We start from the raw sequence: 12,078 nt of genomic DNA, 5'->3' as shown, positions 1-12,078 counted from the left end.
GATAGTGTGGGCGTATTTCTGTTGGCGTGACGGTGGAGGTTTTGTTTTCGCCAGTTTATCACTGACCTTTGGTGTGGCGGACTTGTGTGGGTGTCTGAATTTTGGCGGATTCCGAGATGTGGGTCATAATAGCTGTGGCGGAATTCGGCGGCCGTGGCGGTGTATTGGCGGTTTTCTGCGCGGCGGTACGCGGCTTTTACCGCCAATGTTGGAATGAGGGCCTAAGTGTTTATCTGGCTACTCTTTTTGCCATGGTGAATAGTCTTTTAAGAGTGGGGTTTGCTGCCAATTTTACTTTTGGGATCTTGGGATATGATATTGTTAGCACTTTTCTTAAACATTAAAAAGGTGTGCAGATTCAAAATCATCAAATTAGTGTCAATCAGTAATCATTACACCAAGGTATCAGTAAATATTAGGTTCAAAGCATATAGGAAAAATTATGAATTAGCATACAGTACTCTCTTAGGTAAAGATTTAAAGTCTCAATACGAGTTTGGCAGTCAGACCGCCAGACTACCATGTTGGCGGTTCAAACAAGACTACCATGATGGTGTCCTTACAGAAAGGCACAAGGCAATCCAAACTGCCGCACCGACAGCCCAGCGACCACTGACCATATTGCAAGTCCAAAGTTACACCAGCAGAAACCCATGGCGGTTAGTCAATGCCGGTCCGAACAATGGCGGTTCGACACACCTGCAAAGGACACAACAAAACACATCCCTTTACAGACCACAATCCTTTGCATCTTCACTGCAAATCACTGAAGCTAGAGCACATTTAAAAAAAAAGAAAAACATACAGACACTCGTACATTTCTCACACGACACATACCACACCCAGAACACATTTTTTCAAGTTACATACTTTTGCACTTCCCCTGTTTAGTCAGACACTGTCACCTGTCACTGGTCTCAATTTGTTTTTTTAGATTACCACCATGTCACCTATGAAAAATCCATGTTTCGCTGATGATGAGTTAAGAGTCATGTGGATGAAATAATTAAAGTAAAGCCACAACTGTTTGGAGCACAAGTCCAGCACAATTCTCTCAGTAGGAAAATGAAAATGTGGGTTAGGATAGTCAACAGAGTCAATGCAGTAGGCACCATCCTGCACACAAGGGAGGAGATCAATAAGAGGAGGAACGATATCAGGGGCAACGTGCATTTCATGGTTTCCAGGCACCAGCTGCAGGCCAGGAAGCCTGGTGGTGGCCCACCCAGTTCCCCATTACAACTCACTATCTGGGAGGAGAAGGTCTTGACCATCCTGCATCCTGAGAGCTTTACAGGAGGGAGTGGGGGAGTGGAGTCTGGTATGTCATAACACAGATAATGTCACATAAATCCTATGTCGTGCATGCTCACAGCACACCTTTTGCCACTTTACTGTGGCGGCTCCACTCACCAGCCCAGTGTCCACCAGTCCAAACACCTCAATTTGGCAACTCACATTTGAAGTGTACTCACTTGGGGAGATGAAATTTGTATAGTGTGTGTCACACAGGGACTGACATTACTACAACTCCTAGCAGGCAGTTATTGTTATACCACCAGTACAGTGTTTCCTCCTCCCGATACACCTATTTGTTGACTTCTAATTGTAGTGTACTCACCTGGGATGAACAAAAATATGGTGTGTGTAGCACAGGGACTGACAGGACTGCTAAGGCATGTGAATTTGATTCCAAATACCAGCCCAGTGGACAATTGTCCAAATATACCTGCATAGATAGTCCCAGTTGAAATTCACTTACCTGGGAGGACAACATTTGTCATGTGTGGGTAGTACAAGGACTGAAAGGACTCCAACTTTCAGCAGACACTGTTCCACTAACCTCAACCACCAGACCGGTGTCCTATCCCCAATATACACTTGTGTCCCCACTCCCTGTTTAAGGTTACTCATCTGGGAGGATACCATATGTAAAGGGTATGTAGCACAGGGAGTTACATGACTTCAGATCACAGGATGCTCTCTTACTGTCACTCCAACAACCAGTCCAGTGTCCTCCTCTTCAAACACTCATGGTTGGGAAGCCACACATGCAGTGTACTCACCTGGGGATAACATTTAGCAAGTGCATGAAGTATAGGGAATTACATGACTGCCAAGGCCAGGAGGCTCTGTCTCACCAGATACAAACACGTGCCCAGTGTTCTCATGCCCCTGTGTCTTATCTCTCAAATGAATTTCACTCACGTGGGAGGATCACTGTTCTATACTGTGTGTAGTACAGGCAGTAACATGACTGCAGCTCCCAGGAGGCATAGTATCTGTAACTCCAAGCCCCAGCCCATTGTCCACCTGTCCAAAAACATTGCCTGGCATCTCACAAGTGCAATAGACCCACCTGGGAGGATAACCTCTGTGTATATTGTGTGTAGTACAGGGACTGACAGGAATACAACTCCCAGCAGGCACGGTCACAATGACTCCTCACACCAGAACAGTGTTCTGTTCTCTAAATGCTTCTGTTTGTAAACCCACCAATGAAGTGTCCACATCTGGGAGGAAAAGATTGGTATGGTGTGTGTGACAATGACTCCTTTCACCAGCACAGTGTTCTCTTCTCTAAATACTTCTGTTTGTAAACTAATCAATTAAGTGTAAACACCTGGGAGGAAAACATTTGTATGGTGTGTGTAACAGCTAAGGCCAGGAGGGCCTGTGTATTTCATATCAACCACCAGCCACTTGCCCCAATGCATCTGTAAGTGAACTCCCAAAGGAAGTTTACTCACCTGGGAGGACAACATTTGGCTAGCATTGGAAAGTAGAGGGAGAGATCTGACTGCAGCTCACTGGAGGCACTGTGAGGGGAAGAACTCGCAACAGACACCCCTGCCTCTCTAGCAGCAGCTCCCATCCCACGCAAACGGGGATGTCCAGCTAAAAATGCAGGAGGTGCGGATAGCAAGACACCCACCACAGCCAGCATGTAACCTCTTCCTAAATGAGCTCCTTTGTGTGCCACATGATCACTCTGTTGGCTGTCCTTCAACAACCTTCAGTGTTCTATGGGAAGAGTACAATGGATTTTGGACTTCAAATGCTGTGGCATTCAATACAATGATTTCATCAACCATGACTGAATCCCTCACTTTTCTGTTCCATCATGTCCCTTATTTTCATCCTATGCACTTATGCACAATAAATATCACCTATCACAAAGTTTATGTTAGCTTGCTTCTGATACAATTATTGCTATGTAGAGATGTAAGACCATGTGAAGAAAATTAGGAAGACAAAATATACACGTGCAAGGGGGGATGTGTAACAGGTACGCTGTCCAGCTAATGATTACTAACAGCACACACAAACACATTTCTACATGTGTCTGGTCACACCAAACATTTTATTTCACTCTACAGCACATAGACTGTCAAAACGTCTAGACTGTCAAAGCCAAGAATGGCTTACTCATATTGTGTCAAGGTAGATATACCAAGATAATGTCTCTCTAGACCTCAGATGACAGGGCCTTGTCAGACAAGGTGCTGTAGAATAGGCAACTAGAGAAGTGGTTAAAGTCACCAGGTTGAGCCTTGTCACATACCACACCAAAGTAAACCAACATCACATAAACCAAGGTACAGACAGAGGCAGAACAACCGTCCCTGATCACAGGTCCTTCATCATGCAATGACCATGCATCTGGTGGTATTACACAAACCTATGTCAATGTTGTGGCACAGCCACTGTGGCCTGCAATGATGAAACACATCAACAGCTACGTACAGGTCAAACAACAAGAGTGTTTAGCCTATGTGAAGGGTGACTGCCTGGCTTGCGATTGATGTAAACATATTCCAGGCCCACATATTCACACACATGATCCAATTGACCCAACATAGCACAAAAAATCCAGTACATTGTGCACTTCAGACTGTCGCATAGACTCTCATTATTCTAATGAGACTACTGGATTTTGAGCAGAAGAATCGCCTGCGGTGTGGGAGACTGAGTCTGACCCACTACAGGTGACACCTGTCACTCCAATCCAGGTTCTGCTCCGGGTAACTAGCAGTGCCTCATCTCTACCCAAGGGCAGGGATGATTGGGCAGCCGAATGCATGACATAACTGGTTTCTCAGGGAAGCCGTGGTCACTCAGGTCCTATCCGTTTCTCTCAGTTACATTAGTCTCATACATACAATGACAAACAGTAATGCTTTTAATGAAGCGACTGCATCTTAAATAGCAAAGTATGGACTGCAATAACCAGGACAATACAGCATGACAAGATTAAAATTGTGACAAGGAGAGTAAAGCATAGAAATAATATTGTCACTACAGTCAATTCACTAATTCCTACCTAGGCTATAATAGAGCGCAGCATGTTAAGCTCTATTTCTGCTCTTCAGGTTCCCCTGGGAAGACATCATCCCCCATACCTGAGCAAAGGCCTGAAGTCTGCATGTGCAGCTGCAGCAAAGCATTTAGCAATCAGCATGCAGTCGTGGTTCTCTGGCTGGAATTTCCCTTTAATGTGTAAGGGAAGTGTTTTTATAATAAAACAGCTGATGTTCTGAGAAAATGTCCCTATGTAAGGATGTGTGTTTTCTATGAATGTTGGAGACAAAACTTTAAACCACATTCACTGGCAACCTATCTTACTGCAGCCATGAAAGAAGCACAAAGTGTGCAAGAATGTCTTGTTTGAGAACAGAGTGCTGGCCTAGGCAAAAACAGTTAGATAGAGAGAAATAAAACAAGACCGTAAAAGTTGCTATTGTAACAATAATAAAGCGAAGCCGAATAAAATATATCTAAGTTAAAGTGCACAGCGGCAGGACTAGTATGTTAAAATAACATGCATGGAGCTATAACTAAAATGGCTACACAACAAGACCATCCACCCAAACACTGGCCAGGCTGCCTTGGAACAGTCAAAGTCCACTTCACATGTCAGTACAGCATGATATACCTGCTAATGTCACAACTCTGAAATGCCCACATGAGATTGTCAGGGTGAAGGTACCTGTACAAAGACAAAACAATGTGTATAAAATTGACACCATGCCTACAACACAAATCACAAAGCAGGCATCTGGAAATTAGGTTACATTGCAATGAGGCTGACATAGACAAAGTAGCTATACCACAAAGGGTATATGTCAAGGGCTAACTTTTCAAACTGACTTTGGACTAATGGTCTTGAAAAATCACTCTACTCCACACATTCTAACAACTACATACCTACACTCAAGAAAAGTAGTTATTGATGAGATCGTCCAGCAAGTCAACTCCTTGCTTTTCACCACTGACATCCTCTCTTGACATTTCAGGAAGCCTACCTGGTGGCACTGCAGGCTCCCCTTCATCTGGGATGTATGGGATATTCCTCGCAAGGGCAATGTTGTGGAGCATGCAGCAGGCCACAATGATCTTACATGCTTTTCTGAAAGAGTAGTGGAGGGCTCCTCTAGTTAAGTCAAGACACATAAATCTGGCTTTTAGGAGCCCAAAAGCCACCTCCACTACCTGCCTTGTTCTTCCTTGGACATCATTGAAGCTGACTTCCCCTGGCATAGTTGGATTCCTTAGTGGCATCAACAACCAAGGATGGTTTGGATATGCAGAGTCTCCTGTTAAGGAATTTGACAAATGTGCAACTATGAGTTCCTCTTATCAGATTTGTTGCACCAGGCATTGCACGCACACAAACAGGACAGATGTGAACTACCAACCAGCTAGGCCCTCTCTAGATACCATTGTGACATCAGCCAGGGGATTGTACTGTTCTGCATAGTGAAGGCATCATGGACTGAATCAGGATAACGGGCACGGACCTGTGAGATGTAGACATGCGCCAAACAGACAACATGGACATTGATGGAATGGAAGTTCTTTCTGTTGTGGTATCTTGTTCATTGGCATGCGGTGGGACCAGGCCAACATGAGTGCAATCCATTGCCCCCTCAACATGTGGAATGCGTGCAAAACCATAAAAGTCAGCCTTCACATGGGCTAAATCCTCACGTTGAGGAAACTGGACATAGTTGTGTATGTATTTAAACATTGCTGAGAGGACATCCTTTAAGACTAGACTGAACATAGGTTAGGATATTCCACCAGCTTGGGCCACTGTATGGTGGAAGGACCCTGTGGCTGGGAATTGCAACACTGACATGACTTATGCAATGGGTGGTATGCTAGTTGGATAAGTATTAGCTGGCATCAGATCTGGCTCCAACTGACTACATAAGTCCACTATTGTTTGCTGATTCAGATGGTACAGCAGGATGATGTGTTGTTCTTCCATGGTCTGAAGGTCTGGCAGTGGATGGTAGAAAGGGGGTTGATGCATCTTCCCTCTTCAAGGGTACCTATACATGACAAGAAATGAGTCTGGACATTAGTCATTGTGACCACATCAACATACATGACGCATTGTCAAGGATTACATGTGACATGACAATTTTGAATGGCTGAACATCGCAAACAATACACATTACAACTGCTCAAAATACAAGGGTCACATGTTAATCCCTTGGTTTTCCAAACATATGTACACGTCATGTATCAGGAATGAAAGCAACATTGTGCATCACAGATGCCACTCAGAATGTGAAAGGATGTCTGAAGCGCAAATAAGATCTTCGATGGGGGTTGATTTTTAGGGACATCATAACCATACAACATGAGCTGGTTTTATTGCCCAAAATCCCGTTGTATGAGGTGTGACTCAGTTTATGACTAATTTTTTCACTTTGTTGGCCTCTAAAATGGCAGCTGCCTGACCTATTCCATTGGACCTTAGGAAGCGTCTGTGACGGTTGGCTGAAGTCATCTTGGTGGTAGGCGGTATCAACCGCAGTGGACACAGACATAGGCTGACATTGTTGCTAATGGTGGTCATGGACCAATGGCTGTGTCCATAGGTGGTGATGAGCTCGTACGTGGTGGACATGACCGCCATGTTCTGGAAAATCCCTCACTTGACTCCCGACACCGCTGCCAGCTGGACCTCCACTACAGAGCGGCTGTGTACTGCCTCTGGGAGCAATCATGCCACGTTCAGCAGGTGATAGGGCCCCAGCCTTTACATAGGAGGAGCTGGAGAGGCTGGTTACGGAGGTCCTATCACTGTAGAACAGTTCTATGGTGTACCAGAGGAGTAGGTAAGTGCCTCATGTGCACAGTTTTCTCTGTACTTAACCATCCTTTCCCTTCTCACACGCTAGAATGTGCCTGTGTGTGGCAGAATGTATACTTATGTGCCTGTTGTTGCAGTCTGTGTGGCATCAATGGGAGAGTCACTGTGAATGTGTTTGTGGCCAGTGTCATACATTAAGGGCTAGATGTAGGAATGCAAAAAATTGCGAGTCGGAAATAGCGACTCCATGCGACTCGCTATTTCCGACTCGCAAAACGATCTTCAAGTAAAAATTGCTATTCCAAATAGCGAATCGCAGCAGAGTCACACCGCATTTTGCGACCTCGCAAAAAATGAGGTCGCAAATTGCACAAAGGGTGTGGTCCGGTGTTGCAAATTGCGACTGACTCGCAAATTGCATGAAAGTGGAATTTAACTTTTGAAATACCCACTTCCTGGTTCTGAGTGATGACATCAGAACCAGGAAGTAACCACATGGAACAGGGAGGAGGGAGGAGTCTACCCAGCCCAAACTGCAGAGCCACACCCAGGTGAGAGCAGCTGCAGCAATGGCTACACAGGCAGGACAAGGAGACACCCAGTGGAGGCAGAAAACGCAAAATTAAGTTTTCTGAGAAGGAGTTGGAGGATTGCTGCCTGCACCATGAAGAAATATTTGGCAAGGCAGCAATGAGTGTCCCTGACACCCAAAAAAAGAAGATCTGGTAGGACATCCAGAACAAAATCAATGCCAGTGGTGTCAGCCACCGCACCCTGGATGAAATCCGCAAAAGGTGGTATGACCTTCGCTCCAGGACCAAGTAGAGGGTGGTGGAGCGCATGAGGGAGATGCATGGCACTGGAAGAGGGCCATCTACTGTTCCACCCCCTACAGCAATCAAAAGCATGGTGGAGACAACTCTGGAGCCAGAGGCTGTACTGGGCATTGGAGACATAGACAGTTCTGCACCAGGAAGTACCAAAATAAATGCATTTATACTAGCCTATGCACTATGCACACAATCACAGTACACATCAGCAGGCACCTCCAGAGTAGCTCCATTCACAGTTTTGCAACCTATAGGATAGTGGATTATGGGCAATGCAGTACATTAGTCAAAATGTAGGCAAATGTTTATTTTGAGGCATCAAACATATGTGCGATACTGACAGTGTATCCCCTATGTACCACAGGTCTCCCACAAGGCCCCTCCATCAGCGCCACTGTGCATGGAGAGGAACATGGCACAGACACACAGGAGGAGGCTGCCACAGACACCGCAGGGGAGGGCAGGACAACACCACCTGTGCAATTGGCACAGGAGACCATGGACGATCCTGCTTTTGGTATGGAGGCAGCCATTGGGACACCAGGGCCAATGCCTGTGGAAAGCCAAACACATGGATCATCAGGCGCAGTGCATAGACGACGACGCACAATGCAGCTTTGCATAGCGAGGATGTGTCTGATGAGGATTTTGTGGGAATTGAGGCATCCTTATTGCAGAGTCAGTGCCTGCAAAATAGACAAATGAGGTTAATAAACCGTAACCTCTCAAGACTGCAGACCACTATCACGCATGGGCTGGCAAATGTGGACAACCAGTTCACAACAATGAACACTCACTTAGGTAACCTGACTACCTCCATAGATAATTTGGTCAGGGAACTGGTGGCTGACAGGGCACAGGCATGGCTCAGGGAGCACAACACTGCTGCCTGTTTAGACAGGCTAGGTGTGTCCATAGGGCGCCTGGCAACCAATACAACCTGTCTGTCAAGGCGCACTGTCAGCCTGCAAGTGGAACTGGGGCATTTTGCAGGAGATGTGGCACGAGGACTTGGCCACATCAGCCATGTGGTGGAACTGCTGGAGACCAGACAGGCTGCAAGGGGCATAGGGGTTACCCTGCAGGAGAGTGAAGAGGGCCCCACTGTGAGTAGTGTGTCTGCCACTGATACACGTGTGTTGCAGAGTAGCAGTGCACAGCAGGGCTCAGGGGACCAAGCTGGAGTGAGCCATGGTGGCCGCAGTCGCAGGAGTCTGTGAGCTACCGACACATACTGTTACAGAGGCACATGGACATAATGTGTCAGATTACACTTGTTTTTTTTCCATACTGTAGTATAGTTAACAATTGTTTCAACATTATAGTCCTGCAATAAAAGGGTTAGTTTGTTTGACTACACAACTGGGCCATGTGTGTCTTACACTAGTGAGTGTTGTCATGGTTGCTACATACCTGCCAAAGTAGTGGGTTGCAATGTGGTTCCGTCTCTGTTTGCCCTCCATTGCAATGCTTCTATCCCCAGGCTGTTGGTGTGGTAGCTCTTGCTCCTCATCCTCCGAATCTGTGTCTTCAGGGGTGAGATATAGCCCATGACTGGTGGTAATGTTGTGTAGGATGGCACAGGTGGCAACTATCTTGCATGCTGTTTCTGGGGCATACTGAAGTGCTCCTCCACTTTTGTGCAGGAATCGGAATCTTGACTTCAAGAAGCCAAACGTCCTCTTGACTACAGTTCTGGTTCGCCGATGTGCAATGTTATATCGCCTCTCATTCTGATCGCCAGTTGTTAGGTATGGGGTGAGTGTCCTTGGTCTCAGGGCATATGCACTGTCACCTGTTTGACAAAAGAGGCAAATTTAGAAGGGAATCGCAGGGTTACGCAGTGACATGTATGTAAGGCATCAGAGTGTACTCGCCAGTACCTAATAAATATCCTTCTCCAAACTCCCCACGTTCTAGGCGTTTGTGTATCCCACTGTGCCTGAATATGTATGCATCATGTGTACTCCCTGGATATTTAGCCACAATGTCAGTAATGACATTATGGGCGTCACATACCACCTGGATGTTTAGTGAGTTGGTACATTTCCTATTGCGGAACACATATTACAGATTTGCAGGTGGTATATGTGTCCCGTCCACACACCCTATTACATGGGGAAAGTTGGCACTTCTGTAGAAGTCCAATTTGGTGCTGTTCATTTCTGCCTCATTTATGGGAAGGTATATATATCTGGACATGTGTGCGAGTATGGCATCTAGTAAACGTCTGAAGAATCATGAGAGTGCACTTTGGGATACCCCACCTGCCACAGCAATCACCCCCTGATAGCTACCCGAGGCCAAGAGGTGCAGTGAGCATAGCACTTGCACATGTGTGGGGATGGCTCTGCCACGTATTGTCTGGCGTTCAAGCTGAGGTTTCAGCAGTTCAATTATCTCTAAGATAACAGTGCTGCTCAGTCTCTATTTATCATAAATCTCCTCCTCAGTTTGTTGAAATAGTGTCTGCTTGGTTCGGTATATCCTCTCCTGTCTCTGCCTCCTCCTCCTCCTCTGCTGGGCACCCTGGACTCTCCTCCTTCATGCAATCACATATAGTGCAGCCATTTTGAGTAGCTCAGATGCCCTCTGGGTCTGCTTTTATACTTTGGTTCTGGTTACCACCTGCTCTGAATCAGTGGTAATCTGGGTGTGCAAAACGGGCTTTTTGCGACTAGTCGCAATTTGTGACTGGCTTTTGCACACAGTTTGTGACTCGCAATTTGCGACTTCCTAATTGCAAGTCGCAAAATCAGGTCACCATTTTTGCGAGTCGGTAATGGGTCGCATTGCTATTTGGTACTCTGAAATGGGATTTGAACATCCCATTTCGCATTTTGCAGGGTCGCAAATAGCGCTGCGAGTCCTTTGCGACTCGCAAACATTTGCTATATCTGGCCCTAAGTCCAGTCACATTGTGTTGGTTCTGTGTACTGTGTTTCCTGAACCAACTTGGGTTGGGTGCACACGACTAGGTAAGGTTACATCACAGCCACACACTGACATCTATTTCATCATGATTGTTGTACATGTGAGACAATATGTATGTGCATGTCAGCATGAGTTGTATGCATGTTGTATTTGTCAATTGTGAGGAATGTGAGCTATGTGTATGTTGTCACAGGGTTACTTCAGACATCTGCCCTTGCTAGTCTGTTTTCTGGAAGGTATGGCATCACTCTCTGTGCCCTTCAGGTTCCCACACACACCACATGCAAAATTACTGTTGGATACATGATGTACTGGTATGCACGGAAGTGATGGGAATGTAGTGTCATGTAGGTTCAGTCTGCTCAGCCTGCAGAGACCAGTGCCTGTCACATCTATCTCCCAGTATGTGTTACAGTGTAGGTTGGGGTATAATCAATGTGGCTATTCAACCGTGGCACAGTGCCCACTTCCTGTACCCCAGCAGATCTTGTCTTCTAACCAATATGAGGCTATGCTTTGATATAGTGCCCAGAATGCCTTATTCCTTTGATGAGATTTGTAATGTGTACAATCGTGAGTTTCTGCTCTGTAACAGATGTGCCCTTCCTGTCAATGTGTCTTTCTTACTCCTGACAGGTCCCTTTCTACCCACAGCCCTGTTGTCACTTTACCATGTCATGTATGTTCTGTGCAGGCCCATTGCATGACTGACATTTCCACAGTGCAGAGAGTGTGTTGATTCCTGGAAGGCCATGATATGTGACTGAGTTGCTTGGTCACATAGTGGAAACTAGACAATGCATGCCTTTGTTTGTAGAAGGGACATGTATGTCCAAAAGAGTGTTCTGAGGTACAGGTACATAGCACATAACCCCACCCCCTGAAGTGGCGTGAGTCTACCTTTGTCATTGCAAAGCTCCACCCAGGGACTAGCTAGATACTTTCTGTACCCACCATGTCAGTCCCTTCATTGTTACCCAGGGGTGTTGTATGACTTTGTACTTTGTCAGTGGCCTGTAGAGAATGTGTGCCAAAAGTCATTTTCACAGAGTGTGTATGTGTAGGTTAATTTATGTCTGAGTCTACCTCTCAGAAACCACCAAGGTGTGAAGTGCCTCATGGTGGCTCATATCTCAGCCCGGTTGCTAGTGCATGCCCCTAAAGATGTCAGTAAGCCTGCCTAGTCATTATAGGGCCTGAGCAGGG

The sequence above is a fragment of the Pleurodeles waltl genome, chromosome 3_1 (assembly GCF_031143425.1).
Source record: "Pleurodeles waltl isolate 20211129_DDA chromosome 3_1, aPleWal1.hap1.20221129, whole genome shotgun sequence".
NCBI classification, from domain to species: Eukaryota; Metazoa; Chordata; class Amphibia; order Caudata; family Salamandridae; genus Pleurodeles; species Pleurodeles waltl.
The sequence above is the reverse complement of the archived record's forward strand: the minus strand, read 5'-3'. Positions refer to the sequence as shown.